Source organism: Amblyraja radiata, chromosome 1 (genome assembly GCF_010909765.2).
Source record: "Amblyraja radiata isolate CabotCenter1 chromosome 1, sAmbRad1.1.pri, whole genome shotgun sequence".
Taxonomy (NCBI): Eukaryota; Metazoa; Chordata; class Chondrichthyes; order Rajiformes; family Rajidae; genus Amblyraja; species Amblyraja radiata.
The window spans coordinates 99,112,823-99,137,594 of NC_045956.1; the positions used below are offsets into that span (position 1 = coordinate 99,112,823).

The 24,772-nt window shown below is 42.4% G+C and overlaps 1 protein-coding gene across 2 annotated transcripts in view; it reads left to right on the plus strand.

Annotated features, from left to right (window-relative positions):
* The first annotated feature begins 3,825 nt into the window (after window positions 1-3,825).
* LOC116976797 (uncharacterized protein C4orf19 homolog) overlaps window positions 3,826-24,772 on the plus strand; it is a 28,511-nt gene continuing 7,564 nt past the window's right edge. The window contains exon 1 of one of the 2 annotated variants that reach the window (XM_033026719.1): window positions 3,826-3,980. The gene's annotated coding sequence lies outside the window, so the exon portion shown is untranslated. The other variant, XM_033026728.1, reaches the window with a different exon arrangement.

Here is a 24,772-nt window from a genome sequence, read left to right on the forward strand (position 1 = left end):
AGACTGTTGGCGAAGCAGCCACCGCGGTGGTGCCACCCGATGGAATGGCATTTGTCCTATTCTAACAATGCTGGAAGGAATGAAGTTACATCACAGTGCATACTTTGACAGCCTTCCTGATTGTCCGCAACTCCACCATTTTTGGTGTTGTCTGCAAATGTTTTAACCAACCATCACACTTGTGTCCAAATCATTTATGTTGTCTGAAATTTTGAGAATTATAAGGAAGGTTATAATCTGTGTAACCGTAAACCTCACATACTGGGGAAGCACGATGGGAAATCGGCCAACATAAAATGTTAGGATAGTAATAAATAAATGAGGAAGTGTATTTAGCCTTCACAGCACAGCTAGCTTAATTAAAGTGGGCATTGGGGGGGATGTAAATAGCTAAAACTAACACTCTGCAGAAAAGGCGGGCTTCCTTATCTATCGAGGGGGGGGGGGGGGTAGTTGTTCACAGTTCTGTCTAGGTTCTTATCCATTGCAACCTTGAATATTTCAGCTGCTGTTTGACACTGTGTTTAGCAGGGAAGTCTCCCAGAAGTTGACTAATGGCATTTTTTAATAAGTAGACCCCATTGATGAGACGAAGGGCAAGGTGAAAGTGAGAATAGTCAATATATGTGACTTCTTGACTAGTTGTTTTTCCATGCCAACATAATTAAATTGGACAAACAATTAAAGTAATTATATAATTAACTTTAAATTAAAATTCGCATTTGTCTCATTCTAACAATGCTGCTCAATTGTAAAGAACCGGTGAACTTGGCACCAGATAAATCTGTGAATATTTCCAAGCAATATTTCTACCCATCGCTGAAGGGAATTAAGTTACTACACTTTGCTTAGGATCTTGCCATGTGATTTTAAGTTGTTAATGTAACACTTGACTTCACACAGACAGACAAATGTTTTTAACATCATGGTCTTCAAAGGAAAACTCATGTTTGTTTCCACTGCAGAAGGTTCAATGAAAATCTGATGCCAAATTACCGTAATAATGAGTAAATCTTTACTGGAGAAGAACCAGTCATACTGCTTAACGTACTCCCAAATAAACCACATTTTCACACTCACATCCTCTATCATACACATCTTAGTAATGAAAAATTTTAAATATTATTTAGAATGGCTTAAAAATAACAGGAAATAAAGTGGCCCTCTAATCAATTTTGAAGAAATTGACAATGTTATATTACAATCCTTCCATTCCTGCGTTCATCCCTCCAGAATTATTTGCCGCAACTATTTTGTCTGATAGTTCCACATTCTGCCTTCTCTCCAAGAATAGCTTTTTTCTTCTGAATTTCGTGTTGGATTTATTTCTGGATCTCTTCTTATTAATTTATAGAAAATAACTGATTTCTGTACGAAATCGGGTGATATGATGGATTTGACATTGGCCTTCATATTTCTAGCTCCAATTTCACCTTCATAAATAGGATGGAAATCGCAGCCAATTGTTTACCTTTTACACACCACATTCAGGAAAACGGGATTACATTTCTTAAGGATATAGGTCCTTGGCAGAACATTTCCCAGATTAGGCATTCAAGTCAGATGGCTGGAAAGGGAAATTAAAACATTAACATGATATCCAAAGTGGTTGACCTTTTAAGCTCAGGTTTCAAACACACTGGGTTAGTGCATAGCATGCTTTATACAACATCAGGCTGTGCTCCACCTGGGAGTGAGTATTGGGACAAGCACTGCAAGCCTGAAAAGGAACGTGTTACAATGTGCAGTAATGACATCTTTATCTTTATGAACCTAAAACTATTCCCCTGAATAGTAAAATAAAATGATTGCAGATCTACAGTAGGACAGGCATCTCTGCGTAGAACATGTTACAGCATAAAGATCACAGCAGGATTCTGATTTGATCATCTGTTCCATTTAATTCTTGTTTTCTTTTGCAATGCAAGGGAATGCCATGCAGAACTCATAGCAAGAAACGTGAACAGGAAGTCTTCACCGGGATGCTGCTACATATTGTGCAACATATACAGTATGTGCAACGTTGGTGTCACTGGTATGTACGCAGTTTCCTGTCAGTCACAGGATAGGTATGCTCCAAGGAAACAAGCAAGCACAGAATTGTACTGCCTTCCTGCTCGGCACTTCATCCTCTAGCACCAATTGACATGGATTGTATAGTACCCTGACCTCTGTGTATTTTCAGCGTTTGTTGTTTGTACATCAAATTTCCAGCATATTTTTGTATTTTAGACATTTGTCAGATGTCATGTATTGGCAGACATCTGAAAGAGCTGGGATTTTCATGATCATCCAAAAGTGTTCAGTTCTGATCACAACTCCTATAATCAGGAAAAATGGCGATCACAGCAGGACCTGGACAATCTCTAGATCTAGATTGTCAGGTAACTCTTAACCAAAGAATGTCAGGGAATAGCAATTTTATGAACTAAACAAAGCTTAGCCATTTCCCCCTGATGTTTAACCAACACTATAAACTCATCTCATATCAGCAATAACTACTGAATGGGGCCAGAAATATTCAGATGGAGGTAAGTGACTGCACATCCTGTTACAAGAGGCTTACTTCCTCACGTCTAAGTGTCTTCCTGCAATTAACAGGCTCAAGTCAGTACTGCATCAAGTCCTCAGCAATCCCCACACCCAAGCCAGCTGCTGGGGTTACGTCCGTGCCCGGGTGGTATTAGAGAAGGGACTACGTGCTGTCCACGGGCACCCTGGGGGATTTCCAGGACTGCTGAGCACAGCGAGGGGTGGAATGTATCCTTGACAAGGATTGTAACATTGTTGTTTAATACTCAATATATTTGATATTTAAGAATATTTGTTTTACTTTGTACTACGGTGGTGGGATTGTTGGTATTGTTTTGTATTGTACATATTATTTTTGTAAATAATTGATTACATTTATATTTGGTTTATAAAAAAGGATATATTCAATCAACTCAACATCTTCTCAACAAAGCAGATGTTATAATAGAGCTAGCAGGGAGGGGTGGGTGAAGCTGGAAACTGTGTATAGGATCCAACAACATTTGGTCCCCATCCATTTTCCATCAGTCAGTAAGAGCATTGCCATACATAATTACATTCCCCGGTTAAGTACAGAATGCTTAGAAATAGCCCACTGAGTCCATACTCAAGAGTCGCCAGGCCATGGTACCAGAAAGTTACCAAAGCTTTGACTTTTCAATTATCAATTTCAATATCAAAGGATTGAAGGGAGAGAAATTATGTAGAGGATTATCAATCATAAATCATTTGAACAGAGATGATTAGGAGAAGTTAAAAAAAAAATTAGGAAATATTATTTCATATCAAAGCTATGTAAATGGAATGATTTCATCATTTGCTCTGTCCTTTCAACTTCCACGTAGTCCTCTCATTGGGAAATAAATGTCAATATTCATTTTGGTCTGATCATTAAGGTCTGACAACATATGATGTGTGCTTATGAAATAAATGAGGGACTAATTATATTTTCCACAAGGTCACAATATCTCAAGAAAAGTATAAGGTTAGTCCTGTTGTACGTAATCATCATTCATGACGCACATAAACTTGCAAACTTCAATCAATAGGTTAAGCAGATCTAATTTTGGGTTACTTTTAATTTAGGTTAACAGTATTGTGAAGAAAATCTGAGCTATACCAGTTAAATGTGATTATAAATCATCTGCTAGATCAGTGTTTTGTGTTCAACAAAATATTTCCCAAAGGTAGAGACCAAGGAAAGGGTTAAAGGATTTGCTGGTTGATGTGCATGAAGAGACAGGTCTTTATTTTGATTGCCAGTCACATGGTATTTTAATAACCAATGACTTTAGCCAAATGTAGCAATATGAGAGGTCATGCAAATCTAGCACCGAGCAGGCTGGAACATTTATCTCAAATTCAAATGCAGAAGGTGTGCAGGAAACCAAACCATGAGAACATATAATCAGGCAGCTTTTCCTTGACTGAACAAGACTAAACCTCAGGTACAGAAACTAATCTTTTATCTTGGGTCATTGAGTGAGAACTTTCAGCTGGTTTAATAATTAATGTGTGATACAGCAGCTTTCCTGGTTCCTCGTTTCATTACATTTGAACAAATAGATAAATAGACCAAGGTGACACACCTATTACTATGAGTTGGCGGATGGATGGTGCTGTCAATGCTTTCTGAAATCCCGAGGAAATTATCGGTTCGTGCTTGACATGTATTTTGGAAAATTCACCTCGGTAATGGAGCGGATCACTGACTTGTTCTGTTAGTACACACCTTGAGCTTCCACTGCCTGTAAGTAGCACCTTAATGTGCATGTTTACGGCAGGTAGTAGAGCGACTGAGAATCAGGATGTTTTTCACAAGTTAATTGTTGCGTTATGGACTTTAGCCAAGCAGCCACTTTTGATAGAAAGAATATGTGAATGTGAAAGTGTACGTTTTCATGTTACTTCCGCTATTTTTTGGTTTTGCTGTACAATTCATTGTTCAATCTTTAAATGCGTTCCTGCTGCAGTCACAATGCCACAGGTGGGAAATCAAAAAGATGAGATGGTCAGATGCTGGTAATGTTAAGAAAAAGGTTTTATCACTAACATATGGTTTGTGATCAGGCCACACCCTAATGAGTTAACAAGCAGGTTTGCTTCAAAAAATGCGCCCTGGCAAATATGAAGATTACTGCTCACGTTTATGGCTCAGACTTTGAACCTCATAGCTTTCAAAAGTTGCAGTCGGCTGCATGTGGTATACGGTGATATTCTGCTTGTAATAATGAATTGATATGATCACATCTAGATTACAGGAAGAGAGTGTTTTGATCACAATGACATTGTAAAAGATGAGTTGAAAACTAACCAATTTTTAACTGTGACTTTCTCAATCTTAAAATGCAACAATAGGCCTGAGGTCACTCTACAGATCAATTCTATCTTCAGATCAATAACCTACTAACCAAACTTGACTCGGGGATAAAGTTTTATATTAATTGTACAGAGCTAATGCAGAAATATCATATAATTTGTAGTAATAATACATTTCATGTTTTTTTTTAATCACATTGGGTAACGATTAAGAGAAAAAGTGAGTTGGTGCATTATCTTGTTGAAGATGTACAGAGCAATGGTCACCCTGTACAAGGTTGGAAGTCTGGAACATCACAGTGATGGGTTAATTCACCACTGTCGTCTTCCAGACATAGAAACATATCAAATTAATTAAACTCTATGGAGTTTAATTCAGATGTGCAAGTTGTTGCATTTTAGGAAGTAAAAAGAGCGTAGGACATTCATAATGAACAGTAGGCCCTTGGGAGTCTTGTGGAACAGAGGTGCCTAGGAGTACAGGTAAATAGTTTGTTGAAATTGCCATCACAAGTAGATAGTGCAGTGAAGGCTTTTCGCACTTTGGCCTTCATCAGTCAGGGAATTGAGTGTAGAAGTTGGGACGTTATGTTAAAATTGTACGAGATGTCGGTGCAGATACACTTGGAGTATTGTTTTGGTCACCCTGTTATAGAAAATATACCATTCGGGAGGAAAGAAAGGCTTTACGAGGACATTGGGAGGACTTGTGAGACTGAGTTATAGGGAGAAGTTGGGCAGGATAGCATTTTATCTCTTGGAGCATACAAGACTGAGCACTGATCTTATAGAGATAAACAAAATGATGAGGGGCATGGGCAGAGAGAATGCACACAGCTTTTATTCCCTGAGCTGAGGAATAGAGATCTAGAGAGAAGTGGTTTAAGGTAAGATTAAAAGAGATGTGTGGGGCATGTGTTTTTTGACTCGGAGAGAGGCGAGTGTCCGGAACGTGATGCCAGAGGTGATGGTGGAAGCAGGCATGAGAGTGACATTTAAGAGGCTTTTGGATTGGCACAAGGATGTGCAGGGAATGGACAGATATGGATCACATGCAGGTAGAGGAGATTAGAAACTTGGCATCATGTTTGGCACAGACATTGTGGGCTGAAGATAGACACAAAAAGCTGGAATAACTCAGCAGGACAGGCAGCACTTCTGGAAAGAAGGAATGGGTGACGTTTCGGGTCAAGACCCTTCTTTAGACAGTCTTGACCCAAAACATCACCCATTCCTTCTCTCCAGAGATGCTGCCTGTCCCGCTGAGTTACTCCAGCTTTTTGTGTCTATCTTCGGTTGAAACTAACATCTGCAGTTCCATCCTACACCTAGTGGGCTGAAGGGCCAGTTCCTGTGCTACATTGTTCAATGCTATATATGTTCCACATAAGAGAGGAAAGATTTAATAGGAACCTGAGGGGCAACTTTTTTTATACAGAGACTGATACATACCTGGAATAAACTATCAGATGATGTAGTTCAGGGAGGTACAATACAGAGTTTAAGAAACATGTGGGCAGATATATGGATAGTAATGGTTTAGAGGGTCAAACACTGGTGACTGGGACTAGCTTTGATGGGGCACCTTGGTTAGCATGGACATTGGACCAAAGGTCCCATTTCCATTATCACTCAATGACTCTGTAGTGTTGCTGTTTCACAGGTCCGGAGTCATGGGTTCAAACCCGACCTCCGGGCAGCGAGATGCTTGCATGATTTCCAAAGGGTAGTCCTATTTCCTCCCACACCCCAAAGATGCTTGATGAGTAGGTTAATTGGCTATTGTTAATTAATCCTGGTGTAGGTGGGTGGTATTAGCGGGGGGGAAAGGGGACATGAAGTTGATGGGGACGTAAGAGCAAAAATGAGATTTGTGTAGATGCATGCTTCATGATCAGGGCAGATGCATGGTTCAAAGTTCTTGTTTCTATTTGACTATGTGAGCACATTGCAGAATCCTCACTAGCCTTATCAGAAATATGACAAGTGGATGAATTCTGATTGCCTCTTATGTCAAATAGTGCAATATGCCAAACATTGATTAAGAGTAACATTGAACAAGAGTAAGATATACTCTGAATTTGTTACAACATGAACAAATTAGGCCGAAGGAACAGTTCTGTGCTGTATGAACCTAGGACTCTAACTGCAATGTTAGATTGCTTTACAGTAACACACTACAATACAATTGATGATAATTTGAAAATGTAGGGCAGCACGGTGGCACAACAGGTAGTGCTGCCCCTTGTAGCTCCTACGACCGGGTTTGATCCTGACCTCTGCTGATCTTTGTTTGGAGCTCCCTGTGCAAGTGCATTGGTCCCAGGTTGCCTCCGACATCCCGGGTTAGGTTAGTTGACTATCGTAAATTATCTCCTATATAGGTAGGTGATGGAAGTGTGATCACGAGTGAGAGGAGTTGGGTAATGTAAATGGGACGGATGAGGAAATAGCTTACAGGGAAATAAGTGTAGGAATGGGATTGATAAGATTGCTTTGACTTCCGGAATAAACTCAGTGGGCCAAATGTTATGAGAAGATATTAAAAATGTTCCAATTGTTGGCTATGTTTGAGTATATTAGAGCAGAAATAAGTACTGGTTAGTTTAGTTTAGAGATACAACACGGAAACAGGCCCTTCGGCCCACCGAGTCCGCATCCACCAGCGATCCCTGCACATTACCACTATCCTACCACACCAGTGACAATTTACACTTTCCAAGCCAATTAACCTACAAACCTGTACGTCTTTGAAGTGTGAGAGGAAACCAAAGATCTCGGAAAAAACCCACATGGTCACGGGGAGAACATACAAACTCCATATAGACAGCACCCGTAGTCGGGATTGAACCCGAGTCTCTGGCGCTGCGAGCGCTGTAAGGCAGCAACTCTACCGCTGCGCCATCGTTTATTACTGAATGAATAAATAATGAATAGTTATAATAGAATAAATAAATTACTGAATAGTAATAAATATATATTTCTTTGTGGTATTAAAGGTATTTTTAGTGAGAGGAGTTTACGTGCCCAGTTCTCGCTGCACCATAGTGAAATTGGAAGAATTGACAGCGCAAATGCTTGCAATATTTCTAGAGAGTTCGTAATGGAAATGAAATGGAAAGGTCACGCTGACAGGAAATCCAAAACAAACAACAGAAAGAGGAACAAAAGTCAAATCCAAGGTGCCCGTGAGAAAGGATATCCGTGTAAATGAAAGTTATTTTAGATAGTAGATCATTTGATGGGTAAGGTGTATGTTTTTTTTTAATTCATTTTGTTTTTAAAACTTTACAGCCAAATTTTATTTTTATGATTGTTTTGATGTCAGCATGGATAAAAAGGTAAAATAACAGGATTTTGGAAAATACATTGTGTGAAAATTATGTACAAAACAGTGGCCGTTAGGACTAGAAGTTGGTACCGGTCAGTTTTCATCCCAGAAGTGGCAGAAGTGTGCAGACCATTTGCCAGTGAAATGTTGTTCCCTATCAGCCATACTGAGGTGATTGATAAGTGAAGGTGGATTAGCTTTCTCTCGAGCAAAGGCTGGCAGTCTGCTTGAGAGTGGCAGGTAATAATAGACAATAGGTGCAGGAATAATCCATTCGGCCCTTTGAGCCAGCATTGCCATTCATGGTGATCATGGCTGATCATCCACAATCAGTACCCCTCTGAATTATTTGAAATTCTATCTCCACGCAACAGAGAATCCATGAGGTATATTAATCATAAAGGAAATAATAGGAGGGTTGCAGATAGGGCATCAAAGGTTCCTGAACCAAAGTTACTCTCCAGCTCCACATAATGGTAAATTGAAGAAAAACATTATTAGCTCCTCTTGGGCATTTGCCTGCAATAATTCCCATATGTGTTTCTGGTTTTAAGCCCTGTCGTCTCCTGAAGACTGAGCAAACTGGGTTTGGCAACTAACTTTGTAAGAATTATAGAAGTGCTCCTAAACATCCATATCAATGGTTTTTATTCATCAATTCAAAGATACTAATGATTGTTTTAAATCGTCTCCTGTCTGCAGTCAGTTGTATTTTTGTATTTGATTTTTTTTTAGGTATTGCTTTCCAAAAAAAGAGGACAATTTCTCCCTCTAAGTTTTTATTAAATCATTTCCTGGAGAATTTAAATCAAGCCATTTTTCCATCTACATGGACATGAAAAATCTTTCCAGATTTTGGAATGGCACACCAGAAGAGAATCAGTTTGATATTTTTTTCTGGAAGTTCTTTGTGTGACCACCACCTGCCATTCCTGTCATGTTATTAATACATACAATCTCCACAACTGAAGGATTATAGGTTTAGTTATTCAGGTTTGCCGAGCAATAGTTTACCCTTATGTACAAGACAAAAATAAAACCAATCTCCAGCAGAACAGTTGCTTGACACTGTAATCTACAACTGAACCCTTTTCACCAGAGCACAGCAACGAGAGAAAGTCCAAACACCCAATTAATCTAATGCTTATTTAATGATTTTTCATAACATGCAATTATTTGCCTTTTATTTATTTGAAATTCTATCTCCACGCACCAGAGAATCCATGAGGTATATTGTTTACCCCGCTGTTTGCTTTAAGTCTCAGCATGGAATCAAATTATCAGCATGGCAGGTTTTCCTGGTCTGCCTCAAACAAGAAAATTAAGTCACATTCGTGTTCATTTGAAACCTGAGGTTTATAAATCAACAAACTGTATTCAGTACATTGCTCACACTCTAGTTCATTGGCAATAAGTGAACCAAAGAAAAACAAACACTCCCTCTCATCTATCAGGACTGTGGGTTGAATGAGGGAAAACGACCCGAAATACATCTCATGAATTCTGATTTTTCTTTAAGCAGCACAGGCAATCCTGTAAGCTACAAGGGTTTTGTCACTGAGAACTGTCCTGAAGCTAATTTTTTCGTCAGCCCAGAAATGTCCATTTTCTATAGTTACCCATATCATATCATTCTATGTACACTTGCTATAATTCTTTCAGTTTATCGAATATTCACACTAATGCTACCCATAACTAAACTAATGGAAAGGGTTATGGCTCAAGACCTTTCTTCAGACTTCTTCAGATCTCGACCCAAAACGTCACCTATTCCTTTTCTCCAGGGATGCTGCCTGACCCGCTGAGTTACTCCAGCTTTTTGTGTCTATCTTGGATGTAAACGGCATTTGCAGTTCCTTCCTACATTAATGGAATACGTATTGTATCTAGTGATTAATGACTCGCAAAGTAATTATTGGTATTACTATCTTGACTCGTGCTTTAAAAATGTATAGGAGAATTTGCATAAAGTCAGATTACCATAAGTCAGATCATCTGTAAGCCAAAGGGATCCTGTTTGGCTCATTGTGCCCGAGGCTCACATAGTTATTGTGCATGACGTGGATGTTGCACAGAAGCAGATGCAAACATGAGGCCGAGTATGTCATCACAACCCTTTGAATTTTCCATTTAATTTATGTTTTTATTGGTTTCTTTACTAAATTAAAAGATATTTCAGCTTTAATCTAACAAACTTTTGCAATCATCATATCATATCATATCTATCTATCTATCATATATCTATTAAAACTGTGTGTGGATGTGTGTGTGTTATTTTGCATGTGAAACGTATCTCCTCGAAAACCAGACGCAAAAACGCGAAGATTTTTACAATTTCAGTAGGGATTTAACTTATGAGTTCAGAAATCCACTCCTTGGTCAATTATTTCCCCAGATTTTGAATAAAATTGATCACAAAACTCAATTTTTAAAATATAGACGGTGCTCACCAGCTGCTGACGTCACAATGCCCACATGCCTCACAATGCCTTTGCACCTGGCCCAACTGCCCTCCTGGCCCCGCCCAGCCCTGCCCCCCCAGCCTGCCAGGTTGTAGATTCCATTGGTTTTCATTGAATTGAATTTAATTATTTGTCACTTAACATCACTAATTCTTAACATTAACTTTTAATTTCAAAGACAGTTTAAAAAAAAAAAATGTTGCTGTCTTCATTGACAGCTTAGATCGGACTGTGTGTGTGGGTGTGTGTGTGTGTGTGTGTGTGGGGGGGGGGGGGACGGGGTGGTGGTTAGTGTGTGTGTGATGCGGCAGGCTGCTTCCCTGAATTCCATAGAGCTGCCGATGGCTTTCGTGCATGAGACGCGCACGCTTCATTTCCAGAACATTCTGAACGCGTGACGCACGGTTGCATTTCACTCTCTCTGCCCCATCTCTCTCTCTCTCTCTGCTCCATCTCTCTCTCTCTCTCTCTCTCCCCCATCTCTCTCTCTCTCTCCCCTCTCCCCTCTCTCTCTCTCTCTTCTACCCCTCTCTCTCTCCCCCCTCTCCCCTTCCTCTCCCCCCCTCTCCCCCCCTCTCCCCTTCCTCTCCCCCACCCCCCCTGCCCTCACCCACCCTCCCTCCCCTAACCCCCCTTCCCCCCTCCCTCCACCCCTCCCCTCCCCCCTCCCTTCCACCCCATCCCCTCCCCACCCTCCCTCCCCCCTCCCCCTCAGCGAATGCGGCAGCACCTATGGAGCGAAGGAAATAGGCAACGTTTCGGGCCGAAACCCTTCTTCAGACTGATGGGTTTCGGCCTGAAACGTTGCCTATTTCCTTCGCTCCATAGATGCTGCTGCACCTGCTGAGTTTCTCTAGCACTTTTGTCTACCTTCGATTTTCCAGCATCTGCAGTTCCTTCTTGAACATAATATGTGAATGCTTCAATGAGCATAATTCCGACTGGTAACTACGCACTTCGTCCGAGCACATTATCGCACGCGTCATGCAAACCGTCTTAAATGACCACCTAAACTGTCATTTGGCAACCTAAAAAGCTGTCAAGTTTGCCCGGCTGGCAACAGGGGAAAAAGTTAAGTGAGAGCCCTGCGATCTGGATCGATTGGCCAGGTGGGCAGAGGAATGGTTGATGGAATTTAACACAGAAACATGTGAGGTGTTTTGGAACATTGAACAAGGGCAGGACCTACACAGTAAATGGTAGGCCTCTGGGTAGTGTTGTAGAGCAGAGGGATCTAGGAGTACACGCGCATGGTTCCTGGATGGTCTAGTTGCAGGTAGATAAGGTGATCAAAAAAGCTTTTGGCACATTGGCCTTCATCAGCCAGAGTTTTAAGTATAGAAGTTGGGAGGTCATGTTGCAGTTGTATAAGACGTTGGTGAGATCGTTCTAGGAAAGGTATTGTCAAGCTTGAAAGTGTTCAGAAAAGATTTGCGAGGATGTTTCCAGGACTAGAGGGTGTGAGCTATAGGGAGAGGTTGAGTAGGTTGGGTCTTTATTCCATGGAGCATAGGAGGATGAGGGGAGATTTTATAGAGGTATATACAAAATCATGAGAGGAATAGATCGGATAGATGAACAGAGTCTTTTATCCAGAGTTGGGGAATCAAGGACCAGAGGACATAGGTTTAAGGTGAAGGGGAAAAGATTTAATAGGCATCTGAGGGGTAAATTTTTCACACAGGTGGGTGTATGGAACAAGCTGCCAGAGGAGGTAGTTGAGGCTGGGACTATCCCATTGTTTAACAAACAGTTGGACAGGTGCATGGATAGGACAGGTTTGAAGGCTTATGGACCAAGCGCAGGCAAGTGGGACTAGGGTAGCTGGGACATTGTTGGCTGGTGCAGGCGAGTTGGGCCGAGTCACTCTATGAATCTATGACTACACATACAAAGGACAATTTTTTACACATACACCAAGCCAATTAACCTGTACGTCTTTGGAGTGTGGGAGGAAACCGAAGATCTCAGAGAAAACCCACGCGGTCACAGGGAGAACGTACAAAATCCGTAGAGACAGCACCCGACGTCGGGATCAAACCCGGGTCTCCGGTGCTGTAAATGCTGAAAGGCAGCAACTCTACTGTTGTGCCACCGTTCCGCCTGTAAATAATAATAGTCTGTACAATAACAGGCCAGGAGATTGAGTAAGAATGAGTAATCATAAAACCAGTTTTGTGGGCAGTGCTTGCTGCTGTCCACAATGATCTAATGATCTCACTGTTTAGTATAGTTTAGAGATGCATTGTGGAAACAGGCCCTTTGGCCCACCGTCCACACCCACAACGACCAGCGATCCCTGCACATTAACACTTTCTACACATGCTGGAGACAATTTACGCTTATACCAAGCCAATCAACCTACAAACCTGTACGTTTTGGGAGCCAATCACTTTAAAACAGGAACTTCAGTCAGCTTTCTAAACATTTTACATGCAGCTGAATTGAAATTGAAATAAAAAAGTGTTGAAACGTGCACACTAAACAGACTTTTAACAAACGAAAACAAAGATTTTTATTTTGAATGGCAATAGATTTTGAGATAATAACCTGCAGAACATTAGCAGCATGCTGGCACTGCTCCCTCATGGCACCAATGACATGGCTACTGTAGCGGCGCCTGCTGGCGCACGCAGGTATCGAACCCGGCGTTCGGAAGCCGCGGTATGTGACTCGGGAGGGGCTGCTGGTTTTCGAGCGGTTTTGCTTTCGCGCGGCAGTTCAGTGCTGACCACCGTTGTGGCCAGACGTGTTGTGAGAGCCTGTGAACTGAGAAGATATTTTCTGAATAAAAATACGTTTGGAAACTCATTTGTCGTTCTTGCGACTGCCAAAATACAATCCTGACCTCTGCTGTTGTCTGGGTGGAGTTTAATGGTTTTCTTTGCATACGTTTCCCAGGGTTCTCTTGCTTCTTCTCATCCCAAAAGATCTGTTAATTGGCCACTGTGTAGATGAATGAAGGAACCTACAGGGAGTGGAAGGGAATGTGGGAAGAATAAGGTTAACTTCGTGTCATGTGCGCTGAGGTACAGTAAAAAGCTTTTTGTTATGAGCTATCCAGTCAGCGGAAGGACTATACATGATTACAAACGAGCTGCCCACAGTGTACAGATACAGGATAAAGGAAATAATGTTTAGTGCAAGATAAAGTCGGATTATAGAGTCTGAGGTTCTCTGAGCAGCTCAGAGCCGCTCTCTAGTTTTTGATAGGATGTGGCGGTAGGCAAAAAGCAGTGGGTTTTAGTCGCTTGGTAGACTGGATTTAATGTGTTCCATAACCAGTCTCTCAAACCACTTCATGATGTCAAGGAATCCATACTAAAATTCAATTATTCAATCATTCTCCTGCCTTCCACTCATAACCTCTGACACCTGTATGAATCAAGAATCTATCTATGCCTTACAAATATCCACTGACTGCCTCCACAGCCTTCTGTGACAATGAATTCCACAGATTCACCACTCTCTGACTAAAGAATTCCTCCTCATCTCCTTCCTAAAGGAATGTCCTTTTATTCCGAAGTTCTGGTCCTAGACTCTCCCACTAGTAGAAACATGCTCTCCACATCCACCCTATCCACGCCTTTCACTATTCAGTAAGTTTCAATGAGGCGACCCCTCATCCTTCTAAACTCAACCTCTTTCGTTTAAACAGAAAGCCATCATAATTTCTCACAATAAACTGGCCAAATAAATCATCAAGCCAATTTTTGAGGCAAGAGTTGGTGTGAGTAGTCACTGGCAGTCTGTCTGGTAACCAGCAGAGTTTCAGTATAAGTGAACATTAGTCAGTTAGTTTTTGATGAACTGGCAAAGTGACCAAAAGCAATCAAGACAAAGGGCACAGATTGCTGGTGTAACTCAGCGGGACAGGCAGCATCTTTAGAGAAAATGAATGGGTGACATTTTAGGTTGAGACCCTGCTTCAGAAGAAGACCAGTAACATCACCCATTCCTTCCCACTGAGTTACTCTAGCATTTTGTGCCTATCTTCAGTGTAAACTAGCATATGCAGTTCCTTCCTACGCAAGACAAAGGGCATGCAGGGACAAGGAAGGATCACACTGTACAAACGAGCCAGGCACTTGCAGCCCAAAAGATGGCATGAAACGTTCAGAAATGTCACAAAATATGTAACGGCTGGAACTAATTCACAAAGAATTTTAGGCAAAGGAATTAGCAACAAAGACCTTCAAAACAAAGGCATTACAGGCACCGAGTCAGAAGGTCTCAAGAGATATGAGTAGAATTGGTCCATTCCGCCCATCAAGTCTACTACACCATTAAAGCATGGCTGATCTATCTCTCCCTCCTAACTGTGGCTTCAGTCATACTGGCAAACATGCTTTTATATAAATTCTGATTTGTGCCATTTAATTAGTTCTACTGTCAACCAAGTTTCTTTGACTTTGCTTGGTTCTGCATTTAATTAAAAGCTTTCTGTCTCCAGCCTTTTCCATCAGAGGTTATTGGGAGAAGACAGGAGAGTGGGGTTAGGGGGGAGAGATAGATCAGCCATGATTGAATGGCTGAGTAGACTTGATGGGCCAAATGGCCTAATTCTGCTCATATCACTTATAATCTTACTGCAACAGTCCGGGTTCTTCCAGCAGGAAGCCCAAAGTGTTTCCATGTAGATTTTACGAAAGTTATTACTTGTACCTCCCTAACAAAAACTTATCAACTGCAGTTTTTGAAAATGCATCCTCAGCACTTTCAATGCAAGCTTCAGATATCCACCACCATTGAATAAAATACTGTGTCATTTCTGATTTTACTCCTCACGACCAAGGCTCTATTTAAAAGATAATGGCCATTTGTTCTAACCAATAATATAGGTTTGACGTTTCCATCATTATGCAACGTTATATTTTTAGCTAATTCCATTAGATCACCACAATTTTATAAACTGATAATTTGTGTAATACTTGTAATTTAACCTCTTAAATTCCAGTATTGCTCCAGTCAATCTGTTGCACCTCAGCTATGGTCAATAAATGACTCCTGCAAGCTTGTGTTAGAACTAAAAGCAATCCTCCTGATAGGGTCTGATCAAAAAATTATATGACTGAGGCGTCACTTGTATAGTCCATCCAGTTTGAAATAAAGACTAAGATTTAATTTTGATTAATTTAGTTTGGAGATACTGCATGTAAACAAGCCCTTCGACCCACCCAGTCCACGCCAACCATCGATCACCCGTTCACAACAGTTCTCTGTTATCCCACTTTCACATCCACTCCCTACACTCTAGGAATAATTTACAGAGGCCAATAAACCTGTATACCCACATGTCTTTGCGATGTGGGGGGAAACCCAAGCATCCGATGGAAACTCATAGGGAGAATATGCAAATTCCCACACAGATAGCTCGCAAGGTCAGAATCGAACATGGGGTATTTGGCACTGAGAGGCAGCAGTACTACCAGCTGAGCCACTATGCTGCCATTATTTAAATGTTATTAATAGCATTTTTTTGTTTATCCTGCTCACCTTTCCCTCGTGGGTTATGAAGCCAGACATTCAGATTACATTCCACCTCCAAGGTTTCTGGCCTCTTGTTGTTTAGCAAATGTTACACTTTTCCCTTCATGTTTCCAGAGAGATTGACCTTGTATTTCTTTGCAAATAAGGAAGTACTTCTATTTTTTTTTTTTGTAGTAGCACTCTCAAACTCGTGAATCACCTGTGGTCTAATGGTATGTATGCTGTAAAGCAACATTTCCAAACATAATTTTGTTCTGTGACAGCATCAGGCCTAGAATTATTACCCTGCTATGCAGAACAATTATGTAGGTTAGAAGAATTGACATTATATTATAAGGTACACAAAAATTCTGGAGAAACTCAGCGGGTGCAGCAGCATCTATGGAGCGAAGGAAATAGGCAACGTTTCGAGCCGAAACCCTTCTTCAGACTGATGGGGGGTGGGGGGGTCAGAGAGAAGAAAGGAAAAAGGAGGAGGAGCCCGAGGGCTGAGGGAGGGGAGGAGACAGCCCGAGGGCTGAGGAAGGGGAGGAGACAGCAAGGGCTAACAAAATTGGGAGAATTCAATGTTCATGCCCCCAGGATGCAGACTCCCCAAGCGGAATATGAGGTGCTGTTCCTCCAATTTCCGGTGTTGCTCGCTCTGGCCATGGAGGAGACCCAGGACAGAGAGGCCGGATATGGAATGGGAGGGGGAGTTGAAGTGCTGAGCCAACGGGAGGTCAGGTTTGTTATTGTGGACCGAGCGGAGGTGTTCGGCGAAACGATCGCCAAGTCTCCGCTTGGTCTCACTGATGTAGTTCAACTATATATTATGTTTGTTCCCTTTACCAGCAAGTATGAGTCGAAAGTTTATTATCTTATCAAAAGATCTTTTGATTAGTGTTTGACAAGGAAATGAACCAGGTGGTCAAGTACCAGAAAATTAATTTTAGTCGACGACATAGTAACATTAATATATATGGTAAAAAAAGGAAAATATGTCAAGAGAAATAATTATATTGAAGTATATTATCCAATTAATTATCAAAAAATATACAATACGATAGAACTTTATTTATCCCAGGAGGGAAAATGATCATATAGGATTGCAGCAACTTGCAAGTTCTTGAAAATGTTTTATGAGATAGTAGCTTAACTGTTGTGAGGGTAAAGATCACTCGAACACTCCCCATTTCAATTGGTTTAGGTCTTACCCACAAAACACTGACAATAGAGCCCAGGTAGACAAAAATGCTGGAGTAACTCAGCGGGTGAGGCAGCATCTATGGAGTGAAGGAATGGGTGACGTTTCGGGTCGAGACCCTTCTTCGCTCCATAGATGCTGCCTCATCCGCTGAGTTTCTCCAGAATTTTTTTGTCAACCTTCGATTTTTCCAGCGTCTGCAGCTCTTTCTTAGACTATAAAGCCCAAATGTCTTTTAAATATTCAAGGAACTGGAAAAGGTGCACTATCAAGTCTGATTTAAGCTATGGGGCTTTAACAGGTTCCCAGCATGTACAGGGTCCACCAAAATAGCTGGGACAGAACATATGGCGATGTTATAAAAGGGAGAAGAAAAGTGTGATGTAACGTGTGAGCCTTTCTTTCTTTCTTGTAGTCATGATCTTCCTGAATGGTGGGACAAGCTGAATAAGTGCATTAGCCATTGTCTGCTTTTATTATTTATATTCCTCACTTCTTGTACAGTATGCTTTTATAAGGCAGATCCATGCACAGGCATACGGCAACCTGCAGCCAAACGCAAGGTGGCAGGGAAGAAAATGTTTGTAGTGGTGCCAAAAAACAAGCTATAATGCAATAGCCCATTTTGGACACTCCTCCCAACTCCCAACTTGCTTTGTCATTTGTTTCAATTCTTGCTGCTCATTTTGTATAACCATTAGGCCTCATCCTCCCCTTATGTTCTATTCTCGGACACTGTCAGGTCCTGCTGTGCTGTCATAAGACAGTACCTGCCAGGAATTTGTCATAAGCACTCGAGCATAAAATAGACTTGCTATCGCACCCTTCCAGATTCCTAGAATGATTAAAAGACCCGTTTAAATTACATATCCAATTATCATAAAATTATTAGCACATATCTTCTGTCACTGGAAAAATGGTAATAATTGGGATATCTTTTTTTTAAAAATGAACTTTCTACTTGACTTAACAGTGCTTTTCCCATAAGGCTGTTATTAATATTTTCCAGCTGAACTCCCTGTAGAGTTATGAGGAGTAATCTATAACATTTAAGATAAGGAGAAACCAGGGATTACTCATATCTTCAACAATTTTGACGGTGTTTAGAAAATGTTCCACTTAACCTTGTATGTTTTGCAAATAAGGAAGTACTTTTTTTTTCAGCTGCACTCACAAACATGTGGTCTAATGTTAAGCCATAAAACAAAATTCCCGAAAATATTTTTTTTCCTACAACAGCATCTGGCCTAGGATTACTACGCGGTTAACCAGAACAATTATGTCAACTTGGTATGAACTTTCCTGGCAGTGATAAGCCACTGACGCTTATTACTACCTGATCCACTGGGTTAATATTTACAAGAATAGATTATCTGGCAAGATCTTTTTAAACAACGGCAGTGTAATAGCCCTGTCCCACTGTATGAGTACATTCAAGTGCTCTCCCGAGTTAAAAAAAAAAATCAAACTCGTGGTAAGCACGTAGAATGAACGTAGTGGGTACATCGGAGCTCGGGGACAACTCTTAGCGGCTCGTAACACTAACGGCGGGTATTCGGGAAACGCAGTAAGCTCGGGAAGACTCGTGAAGATTTTTCAACATGTTGAAAAATGTCCATGAGAACCCCGAGTACCTGCGAGCAGCCATTACCGTAAATCTCCGAGTTCGAATCAGGGCAAACTCGGGAGAACTCTTTGAATGAACTCGTACAGTGGGACAGGGCTTTAAAGCTTAATGCTGTGAAGGGACTATCAATCATGTCCTGTTTTACAGGGCTGGACTTTTTAAAAAACCTCTCCCACAGAATGCTTTAATAGTTTATTAATCCATAGCTCCCTCTCCACTGGCTATCAAAGCTGTCAAACAATATGAATGTTTGTCAACATTTCTCTCATTTGAAACAAAAGTAAAACTATTCCAATGTATTAAAAATGCAAAGTAAAGGGCCCGTCCCACTTTCACGACCTAATTCACGACCTCTGCCAAGTTTGCCCATGACTCATACTCGCAGCATGGTCGTCACGAGATTGTTGAAGATCGTAGGTAGGTCGTAGCAGGTCGTGATGTTAGTCGTAGGTACTCGTGGCATCAAGTAGGTCGGGGCGTTTTTTCTAACCTGATGAAAAATGTCCACGAGTTAAAAAGGTCGTGAATTAGGTCGTGAAAGTGGGACAGGCCCTTTACTCTTAAAAACACTAGAAGCCATAAAAACAATTACATATAATGGTTAACTCAATTAATTATAACTACCTCTCTCCCTCACAGCAATTCTCTTGCATTTTCATTTGACTGACATCCCTGTAATTGGGCACCTATCTATGAGACTCCATGAGTCCAGTATCAGAGCAGAGTCACAATGACAGGGACAAGCACTTCTGGAACTTTAAGTCTTCAATGTTGCTTCCTGTTTGCTCTACAGTATCTAGCTAACACAAAAAGGAGGGGAATGTGGCTTTGTTATTCTTCTTTGGTCACTTAGTGGTATGCTTTCTTCGATATGTGTTGTAGGATTAAATTGGAAGTCCCTTTCTGCTTTAAGACCTTTGATGGATGGTACATAAATAGGAGAGGTTTGGAGGAATACAGGTTATGCGTAGGCCAGTGGTACTAGCTTGATAAGGCAACTTGGTCAGCTAGGATGCATTGGGCTGGAGTGCCGTATAGTTCTATGACTCCTACCTTTGTACTATTCTGTCTAATGAGTAAATGGGTAATATAACAGTAATTAGTATTGGTTTATTAATGTCACATAGACTGATACAGAGAAAAGCGTTGTTTGCGTGCTATCCAGTCAAATTTGATTTGATTTGATTTGATTCCTTTATTGTCATTCAGACCTTTCGGTCTGAACGAAATTACGTTGCCTGCAGTCATACACAGTAACAATAAATAACAAAATATACAATAAACACAAATTAACATCCACCACAGTGAGTTCACCAAGCACCTCCTCACTGTGATGGAGGCAAAAGTCTTAGTCTCTGTCTCTTCTCTCCTTGTTCTCCCTCTGCCCTGAGGCGATCGATCCAGGCCGAAGATGCCACTCTCCAGTCCAGCGGCATCCGTGGTGATATCGCCACTGCCGAAAGCCGGAACGCCGTCTCCGCTCCGAGTCGGCCCGCCACAGCCTCAGCTCCGAGTCCGCTGCATCAGCTCCGAGTCCTGCTGCATCAGCTCCAAGTCCTGCAGCCTCAGCTCCGAGTCCCGCAGCTATGCAGGACCTCCGTGGTGATATCGCCGCTGCCGAAAGCCGGAATGCCGTCTCCGCTCCGAGTCGGCCCGCCACAGCCTCAGCTCCGAGTCCCGCTGCATCAGCTCCGAGTCCCGCAGCCACAGCGGGAAATCATACTATGCAGGAGTTCAATCAAAATATATGGATTTCTACAAGGCCAGAGATATGATTCCACATGGTAGGCTGCTTTGGTAGGTTAGATGGCATGGGATCCAGGAAGAGCTGGCAAAATGGAAGGGTGTTTTCAGACTGGAAGCCTGTGATAAGTGGTGTGCCTCAGGGATCGGTACTGGGCCCATTGCTGTTTGTGGTTCATATCAACGATTTAGATGAGAATGCACAAGGCATGATTAGTAAGTTTGCAGTTAGAAGTGGGTGGTATTATAAATAGTGAAGATAGTTATCAAAGTTCGTAGCAGGCTCTACATCAGCTGGGCAAGCGGGCTAAGGAATTGCTTGCAGAGTTTAATGAGAAGAAAAAGGCTTTCAGGGAGGGCGACAGGAATAAAATCAAAGAACTTCAAAAGGAACTGAAGGTGAGGATTAAGGAGGGGAAAGAAGCCTATAGGTTCAAATTAGAACGACAGCTGCAGCAAGATGGTGTGAAGCAGGTATGGGCTGGAATGCGAAAGATCACGGGCATGAAGCAGAATGGTGGTACACTGCCTGATGGTGAACGGAGTCTGGTTGATGATCTGAACAGATTTTTCAACAGATTTGACTGCCCCACACCACCCCAGCCTCCCCCACCTGGTCTGCTAACCATTGCTGCTTCCTCTCCACCTCCCATCCCTCTCTCCATCACTCCTGAGATGTCACCTGTACGGAGTCCCCTCTTTCCACCTCCCACTCCACCGGCAGCCCCACCCATGACTCTTCATACTGCTCAGGTCAAGGTGATGCTGGACAGACTGAAGCCAGGGAAAGCAGTGGGGCCTGATGACACCAGCCCAAGGCTACTGAAGACTTGCTCTTCAGAGCTGTGTGGTATTCTAACACACCTGTTCAACCTGAGCTTGCGTCTACAGAGGGTTCCAAGGCTGTGGAAAACATCTTGCCTGGTACCTGTCCCAAAGAAGACCCATCCCACTCTCCACAATGACTACAGACCAGTAGCGCTCACTTCACATATAATGAAGACATTTGAGGGACTTGTCCTTTCCTACATCAGGACTAGTGTGTCAAATCAAATGGATCCTTTACAGTTTGCATATCAGCCTAACATCAGTGTCGACGATGCCCTCGTTTACATGCTGCAGAGGGTGTACACACATTTGGACACTACTGATGCATCTGTAAGGATTACATTTTTTGACTTCTCAAGCGCCTTCAACACAATTCAGCCCCGACTGCTAGGGGAGAAGATGGAGAAGATGAAAGTGGATCCATCACTGGTACTGTGGTGTTTGGATTACCTTTCCCTCAGACCACAGTACGTGCGCCTACAGAACAGTGTCTCGGGCACCATCTTGAGCAGCACAGGAGCTCCACAAGGAACTGTGCTGGCTCCGTTCCTGTTTACCATCTACACAGCGGATCTCCAATATAACACCAACAGCTGCTTTTTGCAGAAGTTTTCGGATGACACAGCTGTTGTCGGCCTCATTAAAGGGGGCAATGAGGAGGAGTATAGGGACATAATAAGTAACTTTGTGGAGTGGAGTGCACACAATAACCTCCATCTTAACACCAAAAAAACCAAGGAGATAGTTGTGGACTTCAGGAGGGGGAGGAGGAGGACTCAAGCAACACCAATCACCATTAAGGGCACTGAGGTGGAGGTGGTCGCTAACCACAGGTACCTTGGGGTGCAGCTTGACAGTGAGCTGAACTGGAAGTGTCATATGGAGGCGGTGTACAGGAAGGGACAAAGCCGACTGTATTTTTTAAGGAGGCTGAGGTCATTTAACATCTGCCAACCCCTACTGTGCAGTGTCTACCATTCAGTGGTGGCCAGTGCTCTGTTTTTTGCTGTGGCCTGTTGGGGAGATGGCGCCCGCATAGCGGACAAAAACAGACTGGACAAGCTAATCAGGAAGGCCGGCTCAGTGGTCGGGGCTGAGCAACGAACGGTCCAGCAGGTGGCAGAGGCCAGAACTCTGAACAAACTGGGTTCAATAATGACCAACCCCACTCACCCACTCCATGCCCTGAAGGTGATCAAGAGCAGTATCTTCAGTCAGAGGCTTATTGCACCAATGTGCAAAACTGAGAGACATAGGAAGTCCTGTTTACCAGCTGCTATAAGGTTATATAATGCGCATAAATAACTGCACTTTTTTTAAATTAATTGTATTTTAACTTGTATTTTAACTTGTATTTTAACTTGTTAAGTATGGAAGCCATTTGAGGAAATGTGTGGTGTTATGTCTGTCTTGAAGCTGTCGTGGCACTGTAATTTCCTGTAAAGGATTATTAAAGGTATAATCAAAAAAAAAAAAAAAATCAATCAAAATCAATGCAGAGAAGTGCTATTGCATTTATGAAATCAAACTAAGGCAGGACTCTGGGGCGTGTTGTTGAGCAGAGGGATCGAGTAGTACAGGTACATAGTTCCCTAAAAGTAGTTAGGGTGTTCACAAAGGCTTTTACCCTTCATCAGTCCTTCATCATTCAGGGTATTAGGACATAATACTACTGGTGTGAGGCCACCCACATTTGTAGTATTGCGTAGGAAGGAACTGCAGATTCTGGTTTGCACCGAAAATACACACAAAATACTGGAGTAACTCAACAGGAGTAGCTCAGTGTCCCGCTGAGTTACTCCAGCATTTTGAGTCTATCTTGTAGTACTGTGTTCAGTTTTGGTCACCCTGCTATAGGAAGATGTTATTAAGCTGGAAAGAGTGCAGAGAGAATTTACGGAGATGTTGCCAGACCTGAGGGTTGAGCTATAGGGAGAGGTTGGGCAAGCTAGCACTTTATTTCTTGGAGAGCAGGAGGCTGAGTGACGATCCTATGGAGGTGTATAAAATCACGAAGGGAATTGATTGGGTGAATGTTTTTTATCCAGGATAGGGGAATAAAAAAACAAGAGGACATACCTTCAAGGTGAGAAAACAAGATTTAATATGGACCCAAGGTCACACAGAGGATGGTGGGTATATGCAACAAATTGCCAGGGAGGTTGAGGCAGGTACTATAACAGAACTGAAAAGTCATTTGTGTAGGAAAGAACTGTAGATGCTGGTTTAAATCGAAGGCAGACAAAATGTTGGAGTAACTCAGCGGGACAGGCAGCATCTCTGGAAAGAAGTAATGGGTGACGTTTCGGGTTGAAACCCTTCTTCAGACTGATGTCAGGGGAGGGGGCAAGACTGAGATAGAATGTAGTTGGAGACATAAGACTGGTGGGAGAACTGGGAAGGGGGAGGGGATGGAGAGAGAGGGAAAGCAAGGGTTACTTGAAGGTAAAGAAGTCAATGTTCATACTGCTGGGGTGTTAGCTACCCAAGTGAAATATGAGGTGCTGTTCCTCCAATTTGTGCTGGGCCTCACTCTGACAATGGAGGAGACCCAGGACAGAAAGGTCAGATTGGGAATATGGGGGGGGGAAATTAAAGTGCTGACCAACTGGGAGATCAGGGAGGTTAAGGCGGACTGAGCGGATACAGTAGATGAGGTTAGAGGAGGTGCAAGTGAACCTCTGCCTCACCTAAAAAGACTGTTGGGGTCCTTGGATGGAGTCGGGGGGGGGGGGGGGAGTTGCATCTCCTGCGGTTGCAGGGGAAAGAACCTGGGGAGGGAGTGTGGGTGGGAAGGGTCGAGTTGACCAGGGAGTTGCGGATGGAAAGATCTCTATGGAAGCAGAAAGGGGTGGAGATGGGAAGATGCAGCCAGTAGTGGGATCCCGTTGGAGGTGGCAAAAGTGTTGGAGGATTATATGCAGTATGCGATGGCTGATGGGGTGGAAGGTGAGGACAAGGGGGACTCTTGTTCTTGTTGCGAATGGGGGGGAGGGGAAGCAAAAGCGGAGCTGCGGGATATCGAGGAGAGCCTCATCTATAATGAAAGAGGGGAACCGCCATTTCCTAAACAATGAGGACATCTCCGATGATCTAGTATGGAAAACCTCATCCTGGGCGCAGATGCGGCATAGACGGAGGAATTGGGAGTACGGGATAGAGTCTTTACAGGAAGCAGGGTGGGAAGAAGTGTAGTCTAGATAGCTATGGAGTCAGTAGGTTTGTAGTAGATGTCGGTCAATAGTCTGTCTCAT